The sequence below is a fragment of the Pinus tabuliformis genome, chromosome 3_1 (assembly GCF_031772625.1).
Source record: "Pinus tabuliformis cultivar Carrire ecotype Pingquan chromosome 3_1, CPIR1, whole genome shotgun sequence".
NCBI lineage: Eukaryota > Viridiplantae > Streptophyta > Pinopsida > Pinales > Pinaceae > Pinus > Pinus tabuliformis.
This window is the reverse complement of record NC_142301.1, coordinates 544,936,830-544,943,451: the sequence shown is the minus strand read 5'-3', so window position 1 is coordinate 544,943,451 and position 6,622 is coordinate 544,936,830. Positions and strand designations below refer to the sequence as shown.

Here is a 6,622-nt window from a genome sequence, read left to right as displayed (position 1 = left end):
GTAAAATAATGTACATTATACCTTCCTCATGAGATGTCTCATCCTTCCCTCTTGGCTATCACATAGTTCTTTTCCCCTGCGGGTTAGCTCTCATTCATGCATTTATATAACAACAAGACATATAATCATCACATTATTAAGTCTAGTATCCATGTGTCAATCTAGCAGTCCATACTGGAAATAAATCATAAATTCACTAAGTCATTCGTTTAAACCAATCATATCCACTCGAGCCATATATGAAACAAAATAATTCGGATAAGTCACGCACTAGATAATTCACTACTAAGTGAGTCATACATTTAGGCCATACATCAACCATTTCCATCATCAATATCAAATCTATCAATTGATTTATATAAGTAGTTTCACATGTCCAACCAAATGCATCAATATTACATAATGTTCATAAATAATAACATGGGTTGCAAAATAGAGCCTTAGCATGGGTAGCTATCTAAGTCAAATGGGCATCACAGATGCTCATGTGACAACCTTGTGAAACCCCTCAATAACAATTAAAGTTTAAACATATTCAACTGCCCACCATGAAGAATAGTATTGGAACCCGTATATGCTATAAGGTGGTACCAAAACAAAAATATTGGCAAGTAACGGGTTAGTGCACTATCAATTCCACTAGAAGGCACTAGTATAAGTTTCATGCATATAATTTCTTTAATACCTCAGTGAATATAAAAGTCCCACTCTTTGACATATTGCCTGCACATCATTGTTAATTCGGAATGAACACATGAAAAAACCATTACAAGATATGCGTTGTTTTATTTTCTAACAGTAAAATATCGTATCATGTCTTGTAATGATACAAGCATGAATTGTGATTTCTTATACTTGGAAGGCAAAATATCATTATATTGAGTCTCTATAGGATCCTATGCCTATTAGGTGGGTCAAATTAGGATTTAATATATTATTTAAATACTGCCATAGTCCTGATCGACAAGAGTGGTCTAGTGGATGACAAATGTCCATAATGTATGAGATTGGAGACATTTAAACACATTCATTGGCAGCACCCCTTTGTGAAGAGTTGTTGGACAATTGTTCATGACAACCTCAGGTCACTGCTCTGGGAGGCCATTCACTGTCACGTTGCTGTTCTTGATGAATGTGGATCTCTTGTTCTGAGCCTTTATTTTTATTTTTTTATATTTTTTGTATTGCATTTGGGCCACGATAGTAGATGCTCCCTTTGAACTGACTTATGCGTAGACAAGGAGTGAGGTGGGGTCTACTCCCCACTCACTCACTTTACCTTTGCACTTTATTTCTAACAAATTGAATTAAATCAAATTATTGCACTTTATTTCAAACATATTGAATTAAGTCGTGATGTCTCATGAACTCAACGTTGCCTCTTTGACTTGGTCACTAAGTTGGGCCTCATTCGGCGGGCCCTACGTGGTTTCCACATCACCTTTAGTCTCCAATTAATTTCCATGTCAAAGTCAAATTCTTGACCCTTTTTTTGTTTTACCATAGAGAAAATAATAATTTTTCTCCAATTATTATTATTTTTTTTTTTGTTTCCTCACTTTTTGCCACTAACATTAGAAAAAGTAGGTTTTGGCAGGCCTTGGAATAAATATTTGTATGCCTGGAGGTGTCATGTGGGCCATGCTTTGATAACTCAAAACACTCCTTTACATGTTACATATATTGCAGCTTTTTATTATCTTGTTGATTTTTTATTAAAAAAAATAAATCACTCCAGATTCAGTGAATGTGTATCATGCTACCCTATTTTTCACCTACCCATTCTACATTTGGATAGCCAATTGCTTAAAAACTTCCATTTTTTTTTTATAAACAAGATGCCAAAGATAAATGTACCTATGATATTTTGTCGCACTTAACAGCGTAGGTTCAATATAACAAACAATAGTTGATCAAAGAGATAATATCAAGCATAAGAAGGATAATATAAAAGAGTCCATAGAAATAAATAATATCTAATTTGACAGTTAAGAATGACCTTCGTGATAATGTGTATGCACATTGTAAGGTCACAAGATGAAGAGTTCTCAAAGACCTTTCTAGGGCACTTTTTTCCGGTGTACTTGTTGGTTGTAATATTCCAATTTAGGAAATGACCCAAAATAGCACTGTAATTTCCAAGTCATTTTAAATTTCCCAGTGGAGTCTTATATAAAAACAGTTTTCTGTACTACTGTAGGTATGGTCACTGTGTTTGGTTTCAGAATAGGCCCTTTTTATCAAATGTATGCGCTTATTCACAAATAAAACTTAGCCATAAATGTGCAAATCAACAAGCACCATGCACAATAAAATTTTCTCTTTTATTTTTGGCTCAAATGTTCAATTCAAAAATATTCAGCGAAATACCATTGAATGGGTGCTAAACAATGGGTTGATAGAAAATATAATCTTAGTCAATGAACAGAAACTAGTTTTATTAGGGAGAAAAATTCAGAGTTACAATGTCATGGAATTCAACACCTGGAACAAGCTCCAACTAATAAAAAAAAATTGACTAGCTGATAGATAAGCCTCCAGAATAAATTCTCCCTCAATCCACTGAAAATAACCAACATGTCCTTAGCACATAAATAAGTCTGAAATGCAGAACAGAACATCCCTTTTTCTTATCAGAAAGATAGCCACCAATACATGTAATTAGTATGTTCTTTGATGCACAAAAACTGAGATGAACTCTGGAAGTTTAGGCTGAGCGAATGAGAGTGCAATGATCAATCCGGCCTCCGTGGAATGTGGACATTTAAACCTCTTAAAATTTCCCAAGATTCAATTTGAGAATTACTATTTTGGAAAATGTTTTTCCCAAAAATATAAGGAGGCAAAATATTTTTGTACCTACTAGCTATTGTTGGATGGAACTTGTAGCAGGACAATCTACTTTGCTTATTTGTAGGTTTTGTAATATAGCAACATGTTTGTAAACCTGAATTTTTGTATTTGTACAGCAGAAATAAAAATATCGAGGTGATGTTAACCTGAAGGTGAAGTTTGAAACAGCAAGATAAGGCTTCATGAAGGATATCAACAAGTGGAAAATGGTTTGTCATCTGTTGTTGCATTGCGTCTTTTATTCAAATTTGTTCTTGCAATAGTGTTAAATTATGAAGTGGAATTTAGTTCAATAACTTGTTAAGTAATGGTGTAGTGATGCTTTTTGCAGCCAAGAAGCAGCTCACAGTTCAAGTAATGGAATTGCAAGACGCACCCAAACAGGGCTCTAAACCAAATGCAACAGGAAGGACTGAGTGGAGACAATTACACCTTTCCAATCGTCTTCAAGGCATGCGCTGAGATTGCGGCTCTGGAGAAGGGCGAGGAAATTCACAGGTCAGTAGTCAGAGGTGGACTAGAGTTGCATGTCAATGTGGCTAATGCCCTTACATCCATGTATTGGAAATGTAGGAGAATTGAGAATGCACGCCAAGTGTTTGACAAAATGTTTGTGCGAGATGGAGTTACATGGAACACTATGATTGCAGGGTATTTCGAAATTGGGAATTGTGAAGAGGCCGGAAAGCTATTTGATGAAATGCAGATGGGAAAGTTGAAACCTGATGTGATAACTTGGAGTGCGATGATATCCAGGTATGAGCGGAATGGTCACGGCAATGATGCAGTGAGGTCTTTCTCTCAAATGCAGCGGGCTGGTGTGAAAGCCAATTCAGTCACTACTGCCAGTGTTCTCGCTTCTGGTGCAGATTTAGCAGCGCTGCAACGGGGCAAGGAAATCCATAACTATATGATAAAAATGGATTTGAATCAAATGTTTTTGTGGGGAATGCACTGATTCACATGTATATAAAATGCGGAAAATTGGATGACGCATACGAAGTGTTTTCCAATATGCCAGAGAGAGATCTGATCTCATGGAATGCAATAATTTCATGTTATGCATTGAACGGATATTTTGATGAGGCGTTGGGATTCGGGACACTTTGATCAACTTCAGATGACTGGAATGAACCCAAATGTAATTACATGTAGTGCAGTGATTGCAGGGTATACTCAATTTGATCATAATGTTTAAGCCTTGAAAAGGCTCTTTAGTTGAATGCAACTTGCAGAGGTGAAGCCTAACTCTGTTACCATAGCAATTAGTTGCCTCCATGCACTGACTTGGCGGCTCTGCAGTGTGGTAAGGAGCTTCATAACTACACAGTAAGAAATCATTCAGAGTCAAACGTCATTTTGGGGAATGCTCTTATATACATGTATACCAAATGTGGAAGTTTAGAATGTGCACGCAGTATGTTTGACAAAATGGTTGAAAGAGATATGATATTACGGAATGCAATTATTACAGGGTATCGAATGCATGGGCACGGGGAGGATGCCCTGACAAATTTTTTTTTTGTAATGCAACAGGCAGGCATTAAGCCAGACCATATCAACTTCATTGCTGTTTTGTCTGCATGCAGTCATGTTGGGCTTGTGGATGAAGGCTGGAGATATTTTGATTGCATGACTTAGGTATCTTTCCCAGGGTTGAGCACTATCCCTGCATGGTTGACATCCTTGGCCGTGTTGGGCAGTTGGACGAGGCATACAACCTAATCAAAAGGATGCCACAAAAACCTAATGCTTGTGTATGGTGGCCTTGCACGGTGCACGCAGAAAACATTACAACATAGAGCTAGCAAAATGAGCTGTGAAACACCTTTATGAGCTGGAGCCTAAAACCACTAGAAACTATATTCTACTGTCAAATATTTATGCTGCATCTTGGAGGTGGGAAGATGCAGCAAATGTAAGAACACTGATGAAGGATAGAGGTTTAAACAAGAAGCCGGGATGCACATGGATTGAGGTCAAGAACAAACTTTATTCAATCGTTGTAGGCGACACTTCACACCTACAGTTAAATGAAATCTATTTGACGTTAGACATTTTGGCTGGGCAAATGAAAGCAGAAGGCTATGTGCCGGACACAAATTTTGCATTGCATGATGTGGACGAGGAGGAGAAGGAACACATCCTTTATGGGCATAACGAGAAGCTGGCCGTTGATTCTGGTCTTATGAGCACACCCCCTGGGATGTCTATCAGGATCACCAAAACCCTTGAGTATGTGGTGATTGCCACAATGCAACCAGATTTATTTCCAAAATTGTTGGGCGAAAAAAAATCATTGTAAGGGATGGGAACCGTTTCCATCATTTTGAAGATGGCTTATGTTCTTGTGGGGATTATTGGTGAAGTTAATTGGAAGAGGTGACAATGATGAGATTACTCGGGTAAATTTTGCCTTGCGCTTGTTGCCAGGCAATGGGTACCCCTTTATTCAGAATTGCAATCTTGGAAATTGAAGCATAATGATATTCCAATGCAAGAGATTCAATCATGCAGGTTCGGTGACTTGAGGGACATAACTTATTTTGGGGAGACAGGGTTATTGCCATTGTTTCAAGGATCTGCCTCATTCTGCGAGGTTTATTGATAATTGCAAAATGAGAGAGGCAACATGATCGGCTTGTGCCATATCAACTTCTGCCTTATGTTTATTCTTAGCATAAGATGTGCTAGTTTTACTGCTGAAGGCAGGTTTCGTGGGGGGTTCGGGGTTCATAATAATGACACTAGAATGCTAACGGTGCCTTTTAGTGCAGTTGGTGAGTTCAGAAACATGAACTTCAGCACAGTTGCATATGGAAAATCTGGAAATTAGATTTCGACTTTTGTGGTGATGGATTAACAAAGCTGCAGTAACATCTCTTTATTCCACTGAGGGTAGAAGAATTCTTCATTTTCTACTTTCTCCATTATCTAGATACAATGAAGTTTGGGTATTGAATTTTTTTATGGTCAGTTATGACTCAAACAAAGTGAAAACTCCACAAACATCCTTTTCACCTTGTAGGAGGGAATAACTAATATATGAAAGTTAAGAGATTAAAGAACTTACCACTGTCATGAGATCAGCGCTTCACATACTTGTCAAGGAATTTCCACTGATTCAATATAAGAATCTTTACAAACGAGGAATAGGTTTCTAAAGTTGCATTGCACTTTCAAAGTACTGTGTAGAAGGGCTTGGTCCTAGTTTCTAGGATAAGCAATAAGAACATTGGATAACTCATAATCACCCTTATGGGAAGCCCAATAGGATCTATCAGGAATCCATGACCTTCTATACTTTATGCATTGAAACGCGGATATTTGTGGGTTGTTCCTAAGAAGCTCCTTAATCTTATCTTCCAAGAGGCCAAACTCGTTAATTGCTTCAATTTATTTTCCAAAAATTCATGTGATTTAGACATAATTGTTTAAGAACATCGACAAAAAAAAAAAAAAAATTGAGGGTTTTGTCAATACCCCTTTTTTATCTAATACATCAGTAGCAGATGGTGTACGTCTATAGGAATGATCACAGGTTAACAATTTTAAAAAGAAATATATGTACAAGAAATTTAAAATAAATTTTACTGAAATTATTAGGGTCACAGTTATATAAATATATTATTGAAATTAGTGCAATTGAACTACCTGAAATTATGTAATTATACTGAGCACTTATCATCCAAGTTATGGTAATTTAAATTACAAGACTTCCATAAGTTGGATACATAATCTTTAATACATAAGCGCACCCATGATCAGT

The 6,622-nt window shown here is 36.9% G+C and overlaps 1 pseudogene; it reads left to right on the top strand.

Annotated features, from left to right (window-relative positions):
• The first annotated feature begins 3,250 nt into the window (after positions 1–3,250).
• On the top strand, positions 3,251–5,220 carry LOC149188189 (pentatricopeptide repeat-containing protein At1g20230 pseudogene; annotated as a pseudogene).
• The last annotated feature ends 1,402 nt before the right edge of the window (positions 5,221–6,622 follow it).